The 21,656-nt window shown below is 46.1% G+C and overlaps 1 pseudogene; it reads left to right on the top strand.

Moving 5' to 3' along the window:
- The first annotated feature begins 536 nt into the window (after window positions 1-536).
- Window positions 537-687, top strand: LOC138522139 (U1 spliceosomal RNA; annotated as a pseudogene).
- The last annotated feature ends 20,969 nt before the right edge of the window (window positions 688-21,656 follow it).

The following is a 21,656-nucleotide window of genomic DNA, read 5'->3' on the forward strand; positions in this document are numbered from 1 at the left end:
ATGGCACTGGAAGACTCAGTGACCTCTGGGCCCGGACAAGGGAATACTTGCCTTTGGCGCTGTGCAGGCTCGCCTGACACAACACGGCATATGGTTACGGCAAAGATGTCAAAGCTTCAGCATTGTCATTGAGCAGAACTCTGAGATTCAGGGGTGGTGGAGCGTCGAGGTCCAGGATGATTATGATGGTGTCAATGGGGCCAGCGCTAAGCAGCTCCGCTCAGGAGGGCCATGGGCCCGTGTGGGGCCGACAGGCCAGTGGCAGACTGCAACAGGCCTGTTCGAGCCATCCTGCTATTTATACAAATCTCGGGCCGAGCAGGGCCTGATGGGAGAAAGGAATTGCGCTACAATCTGCTCTTCTTCTGGGCTCTGCCTGCTGGAGCTTCCCCATGCACGCGGGACAGACAGCTCTGCAGATGCTCAGAGCTTCCAGGGGGGTGGGGGGTTGGGGCTGGGTCAGGGCCTGCCTTCTCACCCTCGCTTAGCGGGGCTTCCTAGAACTGACCCAACCCCTGCCCTCTTGCATGCAACTCATACTTAGCTGGCAGGGGAGAATCTGATCTCAAGGGCAGATCTCCCAGGGTGAGGCTTACCCATTGCACATCGGATTTGCTGACCCCTGCTAGCGGGATACACGACTGCATTATTTCTGGTAGTGGGGGACTGCATTCGCGCTCTGCCCCTGATTTATTGGTGAAAGAAAAGGTAAAGTGTGCACTAGGCCTGCTAGGTTGCATACTTTAAGATTGTGCTCACATTGCGTTTCTTCAATTAGGTTCACCTTTGGGTGATCGCCTTTCCACATTTTATCTGTTGAATTGAATTATGCTTCTTTCATCACCACAGAAGTAATGTGTATTACAGAGATAATCTGCCATATGTATTGGGCACACTGCACATGCTCAGGCAGCATCAAGCATGCTTTGTACAGGACAATGCTGGCCTAAATTGGGAACAGCCAGCATAGACATGTTGCTCACGGGGCCTCTTTTGGGTACAACTAGCATGACAATGTGTTACATCAGTGACAGTGCTGTCTTACACTGTGGACACAGTGATCATTAAAATGTGTTGTGTTGTAAAATGTTCTTTTCTGCTGTTGGTGACATGGAATTTTCATGTTCCCCTTTAGAACTCATTGTAAACTTATGGCTTTTTGGTCACCTTTTCTGCTGTAAAATGCACCATTTCAACCCCATATTTGAAAAAAAATTCTTGGGGGGAAAACCCCCCCCAAACTCTCCCTAGAACCTTGTAGCTCCCTCGCTACGCTCGGTCGCCCCCACTATTTCAGAAAAATATGAACACATAATAGACACTGAAAGAAATCACGAGCAACTAACCTTTGATCACTGCCCATGACACCGAAAGCTATCTTTGGGACTGCATGGCTATCACTGCCTGTGATGCTATTGTGTCAAAGGTGACACAATATCGCTTTTTAATATATTGCTTTGGGTGAGGTTGTTGACTTTTGGCTCGCTGGCCCACTGGGTGACAAAAAGTCAATGCTTCGGCCCCACATTCAAAAAGTTTGGACAAGTCTGCTCTGTCAGTGGTGCCCTTACTTTCGTGGAAAATGTGTATGCTCCACCAATGAAAGAATTCACCAGCTGCCATTGGTGAGTTGATTTATGCCTTTATATTTAGGCCATCCAAGAGGAAACTGTTACAGAGCACAAGTTATGTGTATTAAATGTTCCCTGAGGTTCAAAACAAATGTTCAAAGTAATAAGATAATGGTCCAGTTTGAAGATCTCCAATGATGTCAGTAGACCGAAATATGTTAAAAAAAATTATTTCATATTTTTGCATTCAAAGGGATATGACAAAATACATTCAATTATTCCATAATTCGCATTTCCAATACCATTGCTGTTTCAGTCAACATAATCAATACCCTAACATTCTGCAATAACACTCACATTCATACATTTTTCACCGCTTCCACACATTCAAATGAATAGTTGTAATTTCTTCTTGTATCTATAATTAAACCAAGAATCTCAAACCACTATAACCATGTAAGATTCCACATTTCTACAATTACAATATTATCCTCTATGGCCCGACTGCTCTTGATCGTACGGTGCGTGATCTTCCCTAGGGGTGTTATCAACATTGATATTATATTAAGCTGCAGAGGAACATTAAACAACATATTACATTTTGGGGCCAGAAGCTTGAAAAAGCCTGTGCTATTTTATACTCCTCCGCCCAAATTCGATTGAGCTCATTGTGAATGGAGAAGACATGCATTTTTCACATCCATAATGGCCTGTGATCATGGGTCCCCCAAAGAATTGTACCTTGTTTTTCTCTCCTTCTTCTTTATGCGTTATAACCATAGTTTATTTAATGAGCCTCCCACTTCACAAGCAAACACACATACTTGCTCTGCATTAAGTTGGTTCTTGGTGAGGTGGCAATTCTTCTTGATAAATTGGCATACCGTTTTACTTGCCGTGCAAAATGTGTCGCACGGACCATTCAATCATTCTGTAGTTAACGCTCCTTGGATTCCAGCAGTGACTCTTGGCTATAGTTCTGAGCCCTTTTTAACGCCCTCTTGATGACATGTTTACGATATTTTTGTTTTCAGTAACTTGTCCATGACGTTAACAGACCCTCTTTTGAAGCTCCTCTTAATTATGTTCAAATGGTAATGCCCATTTCAGACGGATGAGGTTGTAGCTCTCCCAATGGGGCAAAGTGGATTTTTTCTGTTTTGTTTCTGTATAAGCATGTTATAATGAGGCCTTCTTCATGCGTAACCATTACATTGAAAACACACTTTAGTCCCTGCTTCCACAAATCACACATTTAATATGCGGGTTACATGTATCCAACCAATCTTCGAACAATCCAAAGTCTTCCTCTGGCCCTGTTCAGAACTTAAATAAGGACTACAGGAAAGCACCACAACAACCTCCTGGAACACAGAGCAAACTGGGCCCGAAATCGGGTACCACTGGTAGTCACACAGACTCCAGAGTTGGGATCCATCTGGAAGATTGTTTATGAACTGCAGCTCATTCTGCAACAAGAGGAAGCGCTGCCAGAGGTTTCCCCTGAAATGCCCCTCCTTGCTTCCAAAAACGGGTCTAAAATAAATGATGGTCAGAAGGAATCTACAGACAAATAGCACAGGAAATGGAACCTTGATATGCAAAAATGAAAGATGTCTAACGTGGCCACATATTTACAGCTCGGATACATTCAAGACACCCACATATGGCAGGATTGCAACATGGTGGAGTGTTTTAGAAGTGCACCCAGCAATGCTTTGCATCTAGTTATGTGAATGAAATGCCCCCGGGGAGGCTACTATGTAGGGGTAACTGGCCAACACCTACATAGGTCTGTGAACCTCCACCGACAAAGCATTAGGGGACAGACGAAGGACAGCCCACCAGTGAACACATTTTGGAACCACATAATACCAATGATAACTTTCAAGTTGCGGTGCTAAAAGCTAACTTTAGGACAGAAAAAGCAAGAAAAATATATGAATACAATCAGACATCGAAGCTCCATGGGCTGCTATCCCAATGAACAAATTCCCACTTTTTCCATCCAGAGAGATTCAGGGGTCAAACCATATGTATATTTATAAAACATGTCCTATTATTTTTTGTGAGGCTCATCATTGACTCCAGTTCCGACCAGCCTCTCTGTGGCAATGGTTTGTTGCCAGAGTCACTCCAACCCAGCCCCACAGCCTTTTACTTTGTAAATTATATTATTATGAAGCTGTGCACCTAAGACAAACTGACTGTACATAATAGTTGCTGATTTTCTTGGTCTGATAAAAGTTGTTGCTGCACAAACATGGACCTTCTAGGCATATTGGAAGATGGTAACTCCTCTGCTTTGATGGATAAAGAAGCATGAGCAAAGTAAAGGTCAAACATAGCCTGGCCTAAACATGAGGCATCAGCAGATGCATAGGTTAGAAGCCAATCCTGTTCCACTTAACAGGACTCTAGAGACCTCTAGCATTTGGTTCCTTGATGCTCACTGGATAACCCACTTGATGAGGCTACAACAGTTTGTATAGATGCATCTGACAGGATTGACAATTCTTTAGTCTATGGGCCTCATTATAACGCTTGCGCTCCCGTAATGAAGGGGGCTGGTATGGGTCCGGCCCCCTTCATTCCGGGAGCGCCAATTACGAGCTTCCCATCGCGGGGCCCGGATCGCACGCCTGGTAAAACCAGGCGTGGTTTCCGGGTCCCGCGAGGGGAAGAGGGAGGCAATAACGGGGCAGATGTAATCTGCCTGTTATAACCTCCCTCCCCATTCCCATTGAGCCCTATGGGGGCTCAAATGGAAATGGGGATGGGTTCCTGCAAGGAGGAATTACTGGGTCCTCCTATGTCGGAGTAACCCGGTAAGTCCCCATTGCTGGAACCCGGTAATGGAGCCCAGAACGGAGGCAGCCATGGAGCTAATAGCCCCATGGCTACCTCCATTCTTGTAATGAGGCTCTATATGTCTGATATCTTAATCCAACAAATCCGATTAGTTCTGCTCTTCTGGTTTGTATGTTCTAGCTTTGAACATATCACTGAATGAAGTGATGAAATACCTCTGCGAACTAGGCTCCAGGAAGGCCCCTAGACCCAATGGGTCCCGTTGCTCTATGTAAGTGCATTCCAGATCTATGGGCTCCTATAGTGCTTAATATTGTGCTTTTGGTTGGTAGGATATTGCTGCTCACTTTCCTGATAAGTGCAGTTATGCCCATTTTTACGAAGGGTGTTAGATCTGACCCTTCTTGCTATAAACCAATTACCTGAAGTGATTTTGATTTAAAATAAGCACATGCAGATCGTTATTGACCTCCGCACAGCCAATCAGATTGTTCAGACTGCAGTCAATAACTACTGGTGTTGACTACATTCTTAACATTCTGACTTAAAATGCTGAAAGGGAAACAATAATTCAATTTCCAGGCAAGATTTCTTTCAACGAGACACTTCCTCTCTAGAAGGACCTGATTTTTCACTGCAGCATCCTATTTAACATAGCAAAGAGAAAGATAAAACATGGGTCAATGCTTTCACTTTCTTACAGAGAAACAGTTTACTTTTACATGACCCCTAATGCATGCTCATGTTAAAGCAAGTTTAGCTAAATTTGCACTTGAAATGCTTAACTTATAAAGGTAATCAGTGGGTGGAAGACAATAATATTTTGTGCGACTCCCAGTTGGGATTCAGCCCACAAATTGGAACTGTCTAGCAGTGTTTGATAGTCCACTGGCCTTTGATAAATATCAAAGGATAATGAGAGATAATTCATACCTCGCTTTTATGGATTTGTCAATGGCTTTTGATAGGGTGGACTGGCTAAATCTTTGAAATGTCAATCCAGCCTGGAAACTTGCAATGCGACTACGTTTTAATCGGCTTGGGCTGTCAGGGAATCAAACTTGTTGGCTAGGAAATGTTAACAATGGTTGTATGGGAGCACAAAACTGGAGCCAACACTGCTGGGGTGAACAAAGTGTTTTGCTCCAACTAATTAGCATTCCCAATATAGCCTTGGACCAAAATAAATATATAAACAAACTCCAGTCCTAGAATATGTGGGGAAAGTTCTGAATAGTGGAAGAAAAATGCTTTGGACCTCATGAGTTTGGCAGTGTGACAAAAAATTGGGATAATGCAGTCATATCACAGAGTTACCACTGCATTACCACAATGCCAAACTGCAGGTTTGGGGAGAGGTCATCTTCCACCCCCCCCCCGTTGACGTTCCCATGTAAAATGGGATCTGCTAAAGGCGGGAGACGTCCCCCATGTTTGTCTACTTGCTCAATTCGAACCTGATACTAAAACAATAAGCAAAAGCCACCCTGAACATCATGTTTTACTAGGCACAGAAATGATTTCTAAAAAGCTTGTCTCTCCCTCTGTCCAGCACTGTGCACGGCCAGCCCTGGCTCCCCCCTCCACCTCCTGTCAGCTCCGCGCAAACCAAGTTCTCACGGAAGCCTGGCCATGTATTGTTGCAATTGTTTAGTATCTGTGCAATGTCCTCTGAGATTATTGCCCTGGTTGGGAATGGAGCCGGTCATGGCCTGTTTGCCCATTTGTCTCCACAAATCTGCCGATGCTCACCCTGCCCCACCTGGCCAGGTCACGGCTCACCCAGTCAATGCTCCCCATGTTCTTTGATGCAGATACACATCTGATCCTTTTGCAGTGACCAGATCGGAACACCCACCATAGCCTTAATCCCATGCCCGCATTCTCCAACTCAGAAATAACATATGTCTATCTAAATCACGAGGCATCAGATAGATCAAACGCCCCCAAGGCCGGCATCTGGGTCTGGGGTTCTGTGTTTTATAGACCCCTTGGTGTAATGGGTATCATGATTATATATATGTCAGTGAACTTTAAAGCACCTCTCATTTATGTCCATTGTTCATGATTGTTGTTTCTCTCATGTTCTCATCTCCTGGGATTACAATTAGATAGTTAGTTACCCATGTAGCCATCTCTGAGCCCGATCTTCACCCCGCAGAGATGAGCTCAGCTGACCACATGCATCGTGACTGAAGGAGAAGACGACAACCAATGGAGCCCACCCATCGAATATGGAGCTAGGTTCAATATATCTACTCAGCCAATCCACTCTCCTGATGTGTTACCTATATGTGATGTCATTCATGATGCCTGGTGCCTTCTTAATGTGCTGCCAGTGTATTGTTGGGGAGAGCACTCTCGGGCAGCAGAGTTCTCTGCTTGCACAATTTACCTGATATAAACTTTGTTTTACTTGGAATCTATCTCCTGGTCTCATTGCCTAGCAGGGTGTGTCCATTATTCAGAGCTTTGGAAATTGGGCCTCATTACACAATAGGCGGTAAGGGTTTACCGGTACCGGTAAACCCTTACCGCCTTACTACGAGGTCCCTTTGTGGGACCCGACCTTAACGGCTGGTGTAGACCAGCCGTTAAAGTTGGGACCCGCAAAGGGACCTTGGTGCTAATTACGGTACCGCAATTTGCGGTACCGTAATTAGCTCCTTCCCCATTCCCATTATGTCCTATGGGGCAAAAATGGGAATCGGGAAGGGCCATGGAGGAAGGGGGAATTACCGCCCAGCCAACCTTGGAATGGGGTGGTAATTCCCCTTTCCTCCATGGTGGTACCGGTATGGTACATGCGGCAACCATGGTGCTAATAGCACCATGGTTTACTGCCTTCTGTGTAATGAGGCCCATTGTGTTGGGGAATGGGTTCCTTCAGAGGTAAGGCAGAAGAAACACTTCCAGCAGAATGCTGGAGGTAATTCCTCTGCCGTACTGCCCAAAAACAGCAAAATTGGTGGTATTACCTCCTTGTGGTAATAGCACCATTGGTAACACTGCCAAAATCCCCATGCAGTCCTACATACTCCAATTGATGGGGACTAACAATGCCTACCACCACTTGTAATCCGGTGGTAAAACTGCTGGTGGTAATGCAGGAAGATGCCACCAAACTCACAGTGAAGCTGTTTATCAGCCTCATTATGAGTTTGGTGCTATCTTGGCTATCTGGATATCTCGGCAGTAACACCACAGAGATACCAGCAAACTGTATTACCGTTACCACCACTTGGTCTATTACCACCATCAGTATTACCACCAAATTACAAGTGGTGATAGGCGGCGTTAGTCCCCATTAATTGAAGTCCATAGGACTCCATGGGGATATTGGGCCTCATTACGACCCAGGCGGTAAGTTACCGCCTGGGCCGTGACTTTACCACCATGGCGTAAACTACGTTTACGCCATGGTGGTTGGCGGATTTACCGCCCCATTCCAACCTTGGCGGGGCGGTAAATCCCCATTTTCCCATTTACCCTTCCCCATTCCCATTTTGCCCCATAGGGCATAATGGGAGTGGGGAAGGCGTTAATTACGCCACCGTAAATTACGGTGGCGTAATTAACTCCATGGTCCCTTAGCGCCATGGATTTTAACACCTGGTGTTAAAACCTCCATGGCGCTAAGGGACCTCGTACTCAGGCGGTAAGGGTCGGCGCTGTTTACGCCGCCGTAAACCCCTTACCGCCTGAGTCGTAATGAGGCCCATTGTCCATATTACCACCAACAGTATTTCCACCATTGCAAATACCACCAAATTGGTAATCTTTGGGTGGTAAGGCAGTGGAATTGCCTCCAGGATTCTACAGGAGGTGTTTCCTCTGCCTTACCTCCAAGCCTGTAGTTCAGCAGTGTGGTAATGTGGCAGATGCTAACCTAGTGGTAACTCCATTACCACTGCTTTACCACCATTTTTTACCACACCGCCAAACTCATAATGAGGCCCAACGTTTGTTACTGGTGATGTAATCACTTGACACTAATAACGCTCCATTCTATAGATGAAATGAAAGAGCCCTAGAGACTAACCTGCATCTACCATTTTTCTGCAGATGGTATCAGCTACCTAGGAGACATTATACCATTCCATTGCTTCATGGAGGCTGGGGTAGCTTGGTGGAAGGACTGTGTCAGCCGAGGCTGTGGCCTGCGGTGGAGAGGGCTAACAGGGGAGAGTTGGTGGCACCATAACAGGTGTGTGTTATGTAATTTCATGCATGGTATAGTTGAGCTTTGTTCTCATAGGGGCATGGCGCAATGACAGGTTTTGTGCTTTGAGCTTTACTCTCTTAATAGGAGAGCTGCTGGTGCTCTCTGCGCAGCTGCAGTACCTGATTTACTGCATTGTACCATTGATCTATGTTGTACTACTGAAGTGCTGCTGTATTGACTTCTCGTTCTGGGCTGTGACACTCTCACCAAATTCCCCATCTCTCTGGTCTACGAATGTACTCCCTGCAAACACATCAGACGTTGAACTGTTGTCTCTCTCTGATGTTGCCGTCTCACTGGTGTTGCCGTCTCTCTGATATTGCTGTCACTCTGGTGTTGCTGTCTCTCTGGTGTTGCTGTCTCTCTGGTGTTGCTGTCTCACTGGTGTTGCTCAAACATGCAAATATTGCCCAAAAGACTATCACTCGCTCCACTGGAAGGTGAAAGTGTTGCTCAGTGCGATTGTGCTTCTAGCTGGTGGCATGGTGTTGTTTTGCTGCCAACTGGTGGTGAAAGTGTGAATTGATTTTGCACAGACATCCTACGCTCTTTATATATGTAGGATATGATAGGATAGGATTGTGGCAGTTTGGTAAACATGTGTGCCTTCCACAGGTTGTGAATCGATTTATATGTGAATCTTTTCTTTGAGGCTTCATAGTGTGATTATTTAACCGTTAATTTAATTTCTCCAAGCCCAGCTATTTCTCTTCACGGTACTTACTATTTTGAATATTTCTTTCTAACATTTTGTCGTGTTAGGTAATATTAGCCCAGCTCTTTTGACCCAGAAGATTGTGAGCAATATTTGCAACAAGTGTGACTCTTAATATACCAGGGCTCTCTTCTATGCATTTCAGAAATTAACTTCTTCCTCAAAACTTATGCAGAGAAGGGTGTCCGACTGACTTATTTGTGGTGTTCCCACATTCAGAGTAAACATAGCACTGGTTTCTGTGAACATGCCACTGGTTTCTGTGAGCTAACTGAGATATGTGTACTGCTGGGAAAAGCAGGTCCCACAATGCTCGCAACACATTCATGACCTCTTTGGGGGGCATTCATTCCAAACCTTCCAGCTATCACCTCTTTTGTTTTGCATACATCACCCCGAGTGGTGCGGCTATGCCCAGACATGGGTCCAGAGCCAGCTGGACCTTAGACCCTAGCCACACCTCATTGATGACGGCCAATGAGGCTGAAACATGTCTGTCGATGCTTGTGGTCTTGTGCGGAAGATGTGTGGCCTAGCAGTTTGGGCTGGACTGCACCTTTTGGGGTGGGACCAGGCCTGATTTGCATATGGTCTTTCCCCTTCTGTAATGGTTTGGCAGGCTGAGGGAGGGGGGGAGAGAGGGAGAGACAGAGAGAGAGGGGAAGGGGGCGAGCTGGAGAGAGGGAGAGGGAGAAGGAAATAGGGAGAGAGAGAGGGAGGGAGAGAGGGAGGGAGGGAGGGAGAAGGAGAGAGAGCGAGTGAGTTAGAGCGAGAAAGAGAGAGGGAGCGAGAGGGAGAGGGAAGGGGAGGGGTGGAGGCAGAGAGGGAGAGACAAACTCAATATACTGACTAATACAATTGGTTGGCACGCATGTGCCATGTCTGGAACATTCAGTTCATTTAGCAGCACGTAAGCCAAGACCCAAGTGCAGGGAGATAGGACATGAAGCTACCTCACCACCCAATTAGCCCAACATCTCTCACCGCCCATGCCTTCTGCCATGAAATTGTCTTTGTACTTTGGCCTTGCAGAATATTCTTGTCCTGAGAATGCACGGGAGTGAAGGCACTCACTATCGTGTCTAGAACTCCAAGTTCGAACTCTATTTTCATCCTTGGCTCACGTGACAAGAGACCACAATTTGGTCCACTCTGCAGCTTTTAAATGCTTTAAATGAATTAAACTGTGCATCCTTAGTGTTCTTTCTTGCACCTTAATGTGAGATGATTCATCCTCTGCACACTTGTTCTTCTTCAGAATAGATAGCCGACCTCGATTTCTAGGATCTTGACTTCAGGCCAGACAGCCTCGCCATGCAGTTTTAGCAGCCTGTTATTCTACGGCAACATATCTTTTGATTCCCCTTTCCATGGTTTTTAGCTCATTATTTCATGATACCAATGTCCAGCTTCTATATAATGGCGGCTTCACCTGCATTCTATTCACTACTCATAGCTAGCCTATATGATGACTTGATCGATCTTGCGTTTCAGCGTCTGTACATTTATTAAACTTCTGTATTCTGCAGCACTTTGCTAACGTGTAAACTTTGTCTTTTCCACTTTTATAAGTCCACTCGACTCTTCATGTCGTCACTTGTCCTCTAGAATCCATATATCATCCTTCATTCTGTATCTTGGGTCGTCGTGCACACTTTCTTATGACATCATCAGTCAGTCCTCTTAGCTCTTTTTCATATTCCTTCATGGAGTTCCTCCTGCAGGTTGTCATCACTTCAGGAGTACATTCGATAGGGTTGCCTCAATGGGTATCTCCTTCCAAATACTAGCTGCAGTATTGGTACGATAGCTGGTGTGAGGCAAGGCACGGTCTCGTGTCTCCAATGCAAAGAAGGTCGGGGGGGATCTCCTGCAGAAGTATACATCTGCTCCTCTACATATATATTTATCACCAAGGATCCTACGTTTCTGGGTGCAACTCTACTCCCTTACCTTCCTGGGTCTTTGCTCTTTGATACCTGGAACTGATGTCCTCAGAGAGTTGCAATTTTTTTTCAAAATTATTTTTATTGGCATTTCTCTAAACATGAACATTGGGATTTCAACATAATCCCTTCCCCTGCTCTCTCCCTCTCCCCTACCCCCTCACCGGTTGTGCAGTCCGTTTTGTTCGTTCTTCTTCCACTCTTCGTGTTCTGTCTCATCCAGAAAACATGTCTAGAATGCGGATTTTGTGTGGGCACCACTGTAGCATATAATCACTTTGTAGGTAGTCTATCACCTCTCCCCAGTCTGTTGCAAATTTTTGTTGGGCCCCTTGTATTATATGTAATTCTTTCCATCATCACGATTGCCCATATTCTTTGCAGTGTCTTCTGTTTCCATTTCTGTGCTATTGCTAACCACACAGCCGTAAGGAATCCCATAAAGTTTCTCTTCTGTGTCTTTGTTAGTGTCCTGTCTCTGGGGTTCCACATGCCACACATCCATACTTCTTCTCCTAGCGTTTCTGCTCCTTTAAACATTTCTTGCATTTAGGACTTTACTTCAGTCCAGAATTTCTGTAGTTCCGGGCAGTCCCACCAAATGTGTCTCCATGTGCCCTCTGCTTCACATCCCCTCCAGCATTTATCTTGTACCGTATTGTACATTCTGTGGAGCCTTTCCGGGGTGTAGTACCATTGAATCATCATTTTGGTCCACGCTTCTCTTGTTTGGATCGCCCTGGTCCACTTGGGGATTATCTGCAAAATGTATTCCCATTGTTCCCTCGAGATTTCCTTCCGAAGCGTTGTTTCCCTTTTTTTCATATACTGCCATTGTATTACCTCCGTCTGGGCGTTTATAAATTTGTATAGAGTGGAGACAATTTTTTTCCCCATCTGTGTCATGATGTATGTTTCGAATGGCGTTAGGTCTCTTGTTATTGCTTGAGTTATTCTCTGTGTGGACAGCCAGTGGTGTAGTTGCTCGTATTGATATCTGTCCTTTTCCGTAAGACCTAGTAGGTCCTGGCATTCTGCGTATGTTCTGATTTCTGACCATCATACATGTCCCCCACTTTCGTGCAATCTGCTTCCCGCCATCTTTGAAATGATCCATTTTCCATGCCGGGGCAGAATTCCGGATTGTCATTTATTGGTATGAAAGGGGCCGGATCTATGGTCAGGGTTCCTTTCTTGGTTGCTCTATCCCATATCTCCAAGGCTGTGCTCATGATCTCACTTATTGTGACGTTTTGATGCCTATGCTCGGGCGAGAGTTTTTAAAGAAAGATCGAGTCAAGCATATGTTGTTGGCTCTACAATTGAAATAGATTACCCCATTTTTACTCCATAATATAAAACATATGATCATTGTTGGGTGTCCTGACCCACGTTTGAGCTATCATGCTGCAACATTTGGTGCTGTGGGCTTAGAAAATCCAAGATGGCCAAAAAGCCCACATGTGCGCCAGAATCTAGGAGAACCGTGCAGTTTGTGCACACTAAAATGGTTGCCTAACTTGCCACCCACCAGTGCGAGCAGGATGGGCCGGGGTGCCATGAGTGAAATGTGTGCCAAAGGAAAAACTGCACTTTAAAATCACCTTTTGTTTCTCTGAATGCCAGCTCAAAATGCCTATTTTCAAACATTGCAACACATCCAAAAATCTCACTGAACACCAGCGGACATCTGGCAGAATGAAGTATGTGTGCATACTAAATCTGGGAAGTTGAAGAGCCCCAAAACAATGTTCATAACAAGACTGGCTGAGCTCTGCAGGTCTGCAGCAGCCTAACTGAAACTGGATTTAAAACTACCAAAAATCGAAAATGTTTAAATTAACTGAGTGACCTATTTTGAGTGTCACATAGTTTGTCACTGTTGAAATGTCATAGTTTTGAACTTAGAATCAGCATTCTAGCTGCATATGTAAAAATTGTCTTGACTTAAACTTGGGAACAAAAAGTGACATTTTATCTGAAACATGGCTTAATGAAACTGAATTCTGCCTGACATCTACCCCCACAGGAGTTAAAACCTGCTCAGCCACTCTTCCCCTTGCCAAAAGGAGTTGTCACCTCTCTGATTAGATTAGGGTTGGAGCAGCTACAGGGAGTTGAACAAAGGCCTGTCCTGGGCCCAGGCAGATGGTTTATTAGGGTGGCCGTAAAATAGCTTCCTCTTGGCAGAAGCTGGGAGGGGCAGGGTCTCTGAGCTTGGCAGAAACTGGATAAACTGGTTTCTACACCATGTGACCTGAAAAGACACACCCCTGTTGGCCAGAATATGATTCTAAGAAAGATGTATAACTCATGGTGCGGACTTGTCAAAATTATTTAAATGATACCATAATTCTTGTGATTTTTCTTTGCACATTTTAAGACGCGTTGAAAATTTGTGTGATGTTCTGGGGCAAAACCCCGCTATTTATGGATACTACAGACTCTGTGTTTAAGCTAGAGACATGGGAATTTACTGGAGTATGTATGGACAGGCCGTGTATATGTGTATAATTTTTAATGAAGAACCAAGGTTGCATAACCCACTAAAATCGAAAATGTTGCCGTTTCTGAATGCAAGCCCTCAGGAAGAGCAGATTTGGGACAGAGACTACCTCATGTGATAGGTAATATGTACATGCAATGACAAACCACTATGTATTTGAGAAATGTGTATTTTGATCAAATATAGATTTGTGGGCAAACTGACCAGGGGAGGATCCTCTGACCCATAAAGCCTACAGCATCACTCTGACTCACAGTTCCTTCCCCAATCATGGGAGAGGGGAGAATTGGGCCAATGACAAGTTGAAAGAGGGGCTGGCTAGTGATGCTGCACACACACCCACTTTCAAAAGACATAATAAGAGCCACTGGAAGCTAGAGAGGACATTCAATTCCATTTGCTGCGGAGCATGCTGATCGACGACTTCACATCCAGAGTTCCAAACTTCAAATCATCAATCTCCAGAACCTGTAGCAGTACCTAGAAAGCAGAGCAGTATCCAGAATCCAGAGAGGCTAGACCAGCAGAGCAGAGCTGACCCAGACCGCTGTTAGCAGAACCAGAGAGTTGACCCAGATCACTGTGAAGTGCCGAGACCAGAACCGGAGTCCAGTCCAAAACCTGACCAGATCCGTGGGGAGGCCTAATTCAAGAATATATTGTGAGTACCTCGCAGAACTGTGCAGAACCAATCTCTTAGTTAAAATAATCTAATCCAAACTATTTTAATCTAACCAGAACTGCCTCCTAACTGTCACCTGTCATTTGCAAAGCTGTCACCTGTCATTTTCTAGCTGCAAGCTGTAACCTGTCGCTTTGAACTTTTAACATTTCAAATCCGAAAAACAATCTTCACAAAATCGTTCATAACTCCGTAACCGTTTGTGCTAGGAACATGGTTTAACTTGCCTCTGAAAGCTTAGAATCTCAGCTTTTCAATGAGCCTAGAACCAACTTCCTACTCCTTATACATTCTCCGTAATCACGATTCTCGCACCCACGAATTTTGCCGCGATTTGCGATTTGGCCCGATTTCTTTACTTGTAAAAAGATAGCTGCTTTTGCCTGGACTACTAAATTTCGTTTGCCTCTTAAGAACCATCCCTGAATCTTTGCTAGATTGAGCCTGGACCAATATTAACTAGATACCACTCACCCTGAACCTCCTGAAGGGAATTAAAAGCATTTTCAGCATATTTCTCACTGCATTGTCACCATATTCAAAGCACTTGGGTCTGTGTTTCAAAACTCCTATCTGTTGTATAAGCTGCTGGGGGGGAATTGAACTGAATTCTATTTGTTTGCATTCCTAAGAACTGAGTCACATTCTATTCATCTGCTTACATTGCATTAAGAGAGGGGTGAATTGCCCAAGAAAGTGATTACATTGTCTTTTGCTGAAATCCTGTCAAGTTATTTTCTGTACTGCATTTCATTCCACATTGCATCCATTTGAAACCATAAAAGTATTGTTGCTATCGCATCCATCCTATAACCACTCATCATTGATTATAAAGAAGTGTGCTAGTGCCGGACTATCCATTAATGATTACTGCTCAGATTAAGTGTGATATTCAATTATTAATTTATTATAAAGTGTGATATATATATATTGTTTAAATTATCAAATAAACCGTTTAAACTTGCAAAACAGAACTACTTCTTGGCTCAGTGGGGTCAGGGGGATTCCAAGAGAGGGGTGTTATATAGGGGTAGTCATCCGGAACTCATGAACTGGACGTAAAGATATATCAATAAGGGTTTCCATTCAGTATCGCAGACTAGGCATTGACTTAGCTGTAGTGTTGAATTGAATCCTCTTACAAATTGGGGGCTCGAGCCGGACGTTTGGGTTAGATCTATCACTTGTGCAGATTAATACAGGGTGCCAGCTGACTAGATACACATATCCGGTTGGATCACCACGCTGTGTTACGCTGTAAAGCACTCCTCAAAGGAACGCTCTAAGGAAAAGGTGTGTTTTGCAAAAATAAAATACAAACTTCTGTAAGTCAGGAAGGAACTCAAATTCCAGAATGACGACCTTAGTATACATGAAAATAGCCAGAGAGCACTTCTTACATAAGCTATTTGTGAGAGGTGAGTGGACTCATCAGGACCAGACGGTCTGGTTGCAGGCAATCGCACCCCAGATCACTGAAACAGGGTCAGATATATGGGGAGATCAGGGTCCCCTACATGTGGCCCTGAGTGAACTATATATGGCCCCTAAGGCCAAGGATGAGCACCACAAGATTGCCAGGGTAGCGGAATATTTATATTTACATATGGGCGCCATGCAGGGCAAATGTGCTGAAGGCCAAGATCTGACGAGTAGGCAACTGCTGGCATTACAGAAGGCCCAATCTGATCTGCACTCTTCTGAGCAGAGGCTGCACAGAAGCCAGGAGTCCGAAAATGAGAGTAGACAGCACATCATTAAAATAAAGAAGGATATGGATATCCTGCAACAGCAGAAGGCTGACCAGGATACCAAAATTCTGGCTTTGCAGAAGGAACGCCAAGACAGTTTGGACTCCCTACTGCAGAGCCAGAAAAAGCTGGAGCAACAGATCAATTTCAACAGGGCATGCACAGAGCAGGTAGCCACCCTGCAAATCCAACTAGACAGAGAGAAAGAGGAGAGCAATAAACTGATCCTGAAAGACCTGGATACCCAGGCAGAGTTTGATCAGGACCGCCAGAAAGCTGGTGCCTTCCAAAGGCAAAGGGACGACGTGGCGTCACAAATTCAAGCTCTTGGTCAGGAAAGGGACACCTTAGGCCAGGAAGTCTGCCACTTAAGAAGAAAAATGGAAGAAAATCACCTGGCCCTCCAGGGACTGGGTGACCTCCAAAAAGAACACCAGAACTTGTTAGAGCATACCAGGAGGGTGGAGGATGCTCTGGCAAGAAAGGAGCAGGCCAATAGGGACACAGCTCAGGAGGTAACCCTCCTACAGCAGAGACTGGCCCAGTACTCCAGGACCAATCAGGAGGCACAGAGAGAAAATAAGGCTCTCTGTCAGCACAATGATAGGCTCCAACAACAGGTAGCGATGCAGGAGCGACTGATAGAGTCTAGTAAGGCCTTAACTGAGGAACTGGAAGCGCAGGCTCTTGCATTGCAACAGGGAGCAGAGGCGGATAGAGACCAGGTTCGCTGGGAAAGAGAAACTCCTGAGCATAACCTCAGGAGCCCTAGTACCAGAGGCCTTTATCTCTCTCAGTCCCTGGACTCTGCCACCCCCATGTCCCCTGGTGCACATGAGCACCGGGCCACAGGGATGGCAGATTACTATCCAGCCAGAAGCATGGGGCTCATAGGCCAGTACAACCCAGGTATGGAGGGGCGGGCATCTGGGTATGGGCACCCAAGCACAGTGCAATTTAGTGGGGAACCCCAGGAGAGTAGGCCCATTAAGGGCATCCTGAAAACCTCTGTCCAGTTAGGTGTGTGGGGGGTACCCATCAAATCCTGGCAGCGAGGAGGGATCTGAAGACTCCTCTGTGCAGTACAGGACACAGGAGACCAGGTCCCCACATTCTGCCAGCCACTCCCAGGCTCGCAGAATCCGGGAAAACCTGGAAGATCAGACAGGAACCTCTGGGAGCAGTGCCTCTGAGTCAGAGGATGAATGGACCAGGGTTACCCGAACCAAAAAGGCCAATAAGGCAAAAAGGGCCTTGCTTAAGGACCCATTGAAACAGATAAAGGCAATCAGGAGTGTCATCACGCCTTATCATAAGAACGCCAAGTACTCTGTTTGGGAACACTTGGAGCTCTACGAGCAAATGATGGAGACTTTCCATTTGAAGGACAGCCAAAGCTGTATTCAATGTGTAAAGTGGACGTTCTCACCAGAATACTCCAGGGGCTGGAGGACCAAAATCATTTAAGATGATCCACCTATAAGGCGGCCATCTTGAAACATTTTTCTGTTCACAGAAATCCTCAAGAGGCTCGCAAGGCAGCCTACAATTTGCAATGTGGGGAGGATCAGGCCCCACAAGAATTTGTGCAAGAACTGAAACGTGCCTTTGCGCAGACCACCAGAAGGGTGCGCACAGACAGCAGAGAATTTGTCAATACATTTTTCCATGCCTTGCCCAAATATATAATGACCCAGCTCGTGAGAGATTTTCATGAGAAAAGATTGTTAGACTGGGTCATTGAACAGGTTACCCGGATCTATGAGGTGCAGAAGCCCATAGAAAATAAAAGCAATACGCAGAAAAATCCCAAAACCAACAGCACCCCTGCTGCTGCCAAGGTGGCAGAGGTAAAGGTCACCCCCGTTTTCGATTTGGAGATGGGGGGGCCTAAAAACCTACCTGCACCTAATAATTCACAGCCCAGAAGGCCCTCGGGCCAGTCACAGACATGGAGTTGAGGAGGTAGTCCCACAAATGGGGTCCCCCGCTCCCCTGACTATGTAAGTCCCCGCTATAAGGGAAACCGACCAATCCTGGGTTATGTGTGGACTCCTCCAGCCCAAGGGGGGGGATCCGGCCAAGCACCTAACCCAGGGAACTACCCTCCCAACTTCCCACAGGAGGGCAGAAATTCTCCAAATCCTGGGCAGAACTTTTTCCCCAGGTATCCACCCAATTTCCAGCCCCAAAATCATCCATCCTTCTTTCCCCAATTCCCTGAGCCCAGACAACCTAATCCGGGAGACGGGAGGCCAAGCGTGGAGGGGTACCAAAATCTTCCCAACCAGGGGTACTACCAGAGAAGGGATAGCTACCCTTCCCGGGATCAGCCCAGGGGAGAAAATAGAGCCCCGTATCAGCCTGAGCGGGTTTCCCAGTTAGAGCGCCAGGTCCAAAATATGGCACGGGAACTGGGTCACATACTGAGGGCTCAACAGAACCCTCAGATGAGCGTGCCACCGCAGAATGCCCCAAACTCTGGACCTGGTGCTCCAGAACAATGATGGGGGCAGCACCCCGATAACACACCGGCTCCCAGGGAGGAGGCACAAGGGGAAGTGGGGTGTAAAACCTTGGAGGAAGCTTCCTTCCCAACTTGTAAACAGCCCCTGGAAAACCAGGAACCGGAAACAAAATCTCCTACCCCTGAAAGTCTGCCACCCAAGGAGCAGAGAGGAGGGAGGAGAAACAAAGGACCCAAACAGACCCACTTTGTGGAGGAGGTTCAGGTCTTCCAATTTGAGGGAGAGGGATCCTCAGAAGATCCTGGGAAAAGGATCTTCTCCTTCAGAGATGGGGGAACTCCTCCCAAGGAAAAATGGGTCCCAAGGGATGTCAATTCAGACTGGGGAGATATGGAGACTGAGCTACCGCCGCCCATCATCTCATCCCAGAACCCACAATACCGAAATCCCCTGGTTCAAACCCATCCTGGTGACTGCCTCCAAGAAGGGGGGGCGGCCCAGAACCGGAACCAGGGGAACCCACAATGGCTCTGATCTCCAGTTGCCAACTTTTTCTTTCAGATTCCCAAGGTTCTCCACAGAATTCTGCCCAAATCTCTTCGCTAGCAATGTCCAAAACCAGAAAGTTAGCCCACCAGTTGTCCAAAAATTTGCATTATCGGTGCCCCCTTGAGGAGAAGGAGGGAAGATACTATGCCCCGGTACAAGTACAGGGGCAGGGTACAAATATGGCACTGGTGGACACTGGATCCCAAGCTACCCTTCTGTCCAAAAGGGCCTTTGAGGAACTAAATGCAGGAAGGGGGGAGAATTACCAAATTCCTCTCACCTCTCTTCCTGGACAACTGCAGAACTTTGACGGGAAGGAAAATCCCGTTGAGGGGACTGCAGACTTGGACATTAAAATTGGGCGACACAAGGTGAAACACCCGGTCATAGTAGTGACTCCAGAGGGCAGCCCTTGTTTACTAGGGAATGACCTCCTGAGAAGGTTGTCACCCCTAATAGATTGTGTAAACAAGGTCCTCTGGACCCAGACTAGCCGACCAATAAAATTAAAACAGAGTGTCAACCATGTTAGTTTAAACAGCACCTGCCACATGGTTGAACAAAAATCTGGCCAAGTAGAATTTCACTTCCAGAACAACCAAACTCTCGATGTGACAGTAATAGCAGTAGGACAACAGACTGGTGATGGGGGGTCCTCTCTATTTCTGAAAATCAACCTTCCTTCCAGTTTAAAGTGGTATTCCACACTGGAAGGAAACACCCTGAAATTCTTTACTAATCCACAATCAGAAACTCCCACTTCTATAGTCCAGAAAGATGTGAAATCAGCTCAGAGCCTGGCTGATATTCAGCAAATTGGAGAGCAGTTGTTCATCCCTGTTCATTTAAATGATGGGAAGGGTTCTGTTCTCGCTCGAGTGTGCGTGAACAATGGTAAGAGCTTCATCAGCGAAGCCATGTTCCGCCAACTCCCAAAAGATCCAGCCATTCCCACATTCAAACTGATAGACAAATGAGAAATGGACCTGGAAGCACCTAATTCCAAACAGCTCCTGCTAAGCAGGTGTATGCTCAAAATCTCCATTGGCAACAAGAGCTTAGTCCATAATTGTTGGGTCGTGCGAGACGTCACTGCCGCCTTTTACTTAGGCAGTGACATTCTCAATCGCTTTGCCATTAGTTTGGACCTAATAAACTTCAAAGCTTGGTCCCGATTAGCGGATAATCCCATGGGCTTTGATGATCCAGAAAAAGCATTTAGGTCAGCTCAATTGCTACCTTATGCAGTTGAAATTCAGATTAAAGAGGAAGTCACCATCCCAGAAAGGACCCGACAATTCTCCCTGGAAGTGAAAGTTAAAAGAGGACAACATTTGAAAAACCCTGATGCTTACATACATCTAAACGCTTCTCTCCAACAGCAAGGGTTGGGGGTAAACCCAACTCCATTAGTCAACATAGAACATGACACCATTCTAATAGAGGTGAATAACAGCGACTTAAAGAGTATTACTCTAGCCGCAGGCACCATTATTGGAATGGCGGTGGATGACCGACATTTTTCCATCGATTTAGGAAATGAACTGTTAGGACCAATCCCCAAGGACTGTTTTGACAATGACAGTGATGACAATACAACACCAGACAGGATTTTTACCCGGCATGGGGGGAACTTCCTGGTGTACACTTCCTGCCCTTATGGTAAGGAAGATGTGACTTGTGACTTCAGGAGGGATGAGGTGATTTTCCAGGTCCATGAGGGTTGCCTTTCCCACCTGAAGCCTCCAGTCCAAATCAGCACTCTGACCAGGGACTTCTCCACCCAGCTGGAGGAGGCTGCTGAGATAGCCAAACCAGAAGTCTTTCCAGGCTTCATGCAGATGGTGGAAGAGAGAGTCAACCTAGCTGATGCCTGTGTGACTCTGGAACAGAAGCAAAAGTTGAAACAAGTTTTCTTGGATTTCCAAGATCTCTTTGCGATAGACTCACATGACTGTGGTCGCACCGACATCCACACAACAACAATCCCCACGGACCCTGGAATGACTCCAGTGTTTGTGAAGCAATATCGCTTGCCTCGCGCATCCATCAAGTCCCTTACTGAAATAATTAAGAACCATGAGTCCCGGGGAATAATCCGTCCAGTCCACAGCACTTTCAATAATCCAGTGCTGGGAATATTGAAGCCAAACGGCCAGTGGAGACTCTGTGTCGACCTCAGGGAGCTCAACAAACGGGTCCATACTTCCCGATGGCCTCTGCCCTACATTGACCAAGGGCTGGCCCAGATCCAGGGGTCACAGGTATTCACTGCAATAGACCTGACCAATGGATACTGGACTGTGCCTGTCAGTAGGGAGGACCAATACAAGCTGGCTTTTACCTTTGGGGGCCAGCAGAACACATGGACCCTGACTCCCTTCGGATACCTCAACTCCGGCAATGAATTCAACATTTTCCTACACAAGGCC

The sequence above is a fragment of the Ambystoma mexicanum genome, chromosome 13, assembly GCF_040938575.1.
Source record: "Ambystoma mexicanum isolate Mex_15411 chromosome 13, UKY_AmexF1_1, whole genome shotgun sequence".
Taxonomy (NCBI): domain Eukaryota; kingdom Metazoa; phylum Chordata; class Amphibia; order Caudata; family Ambystomatidae; genus Ambystoma; species Ambystoma mexicanum.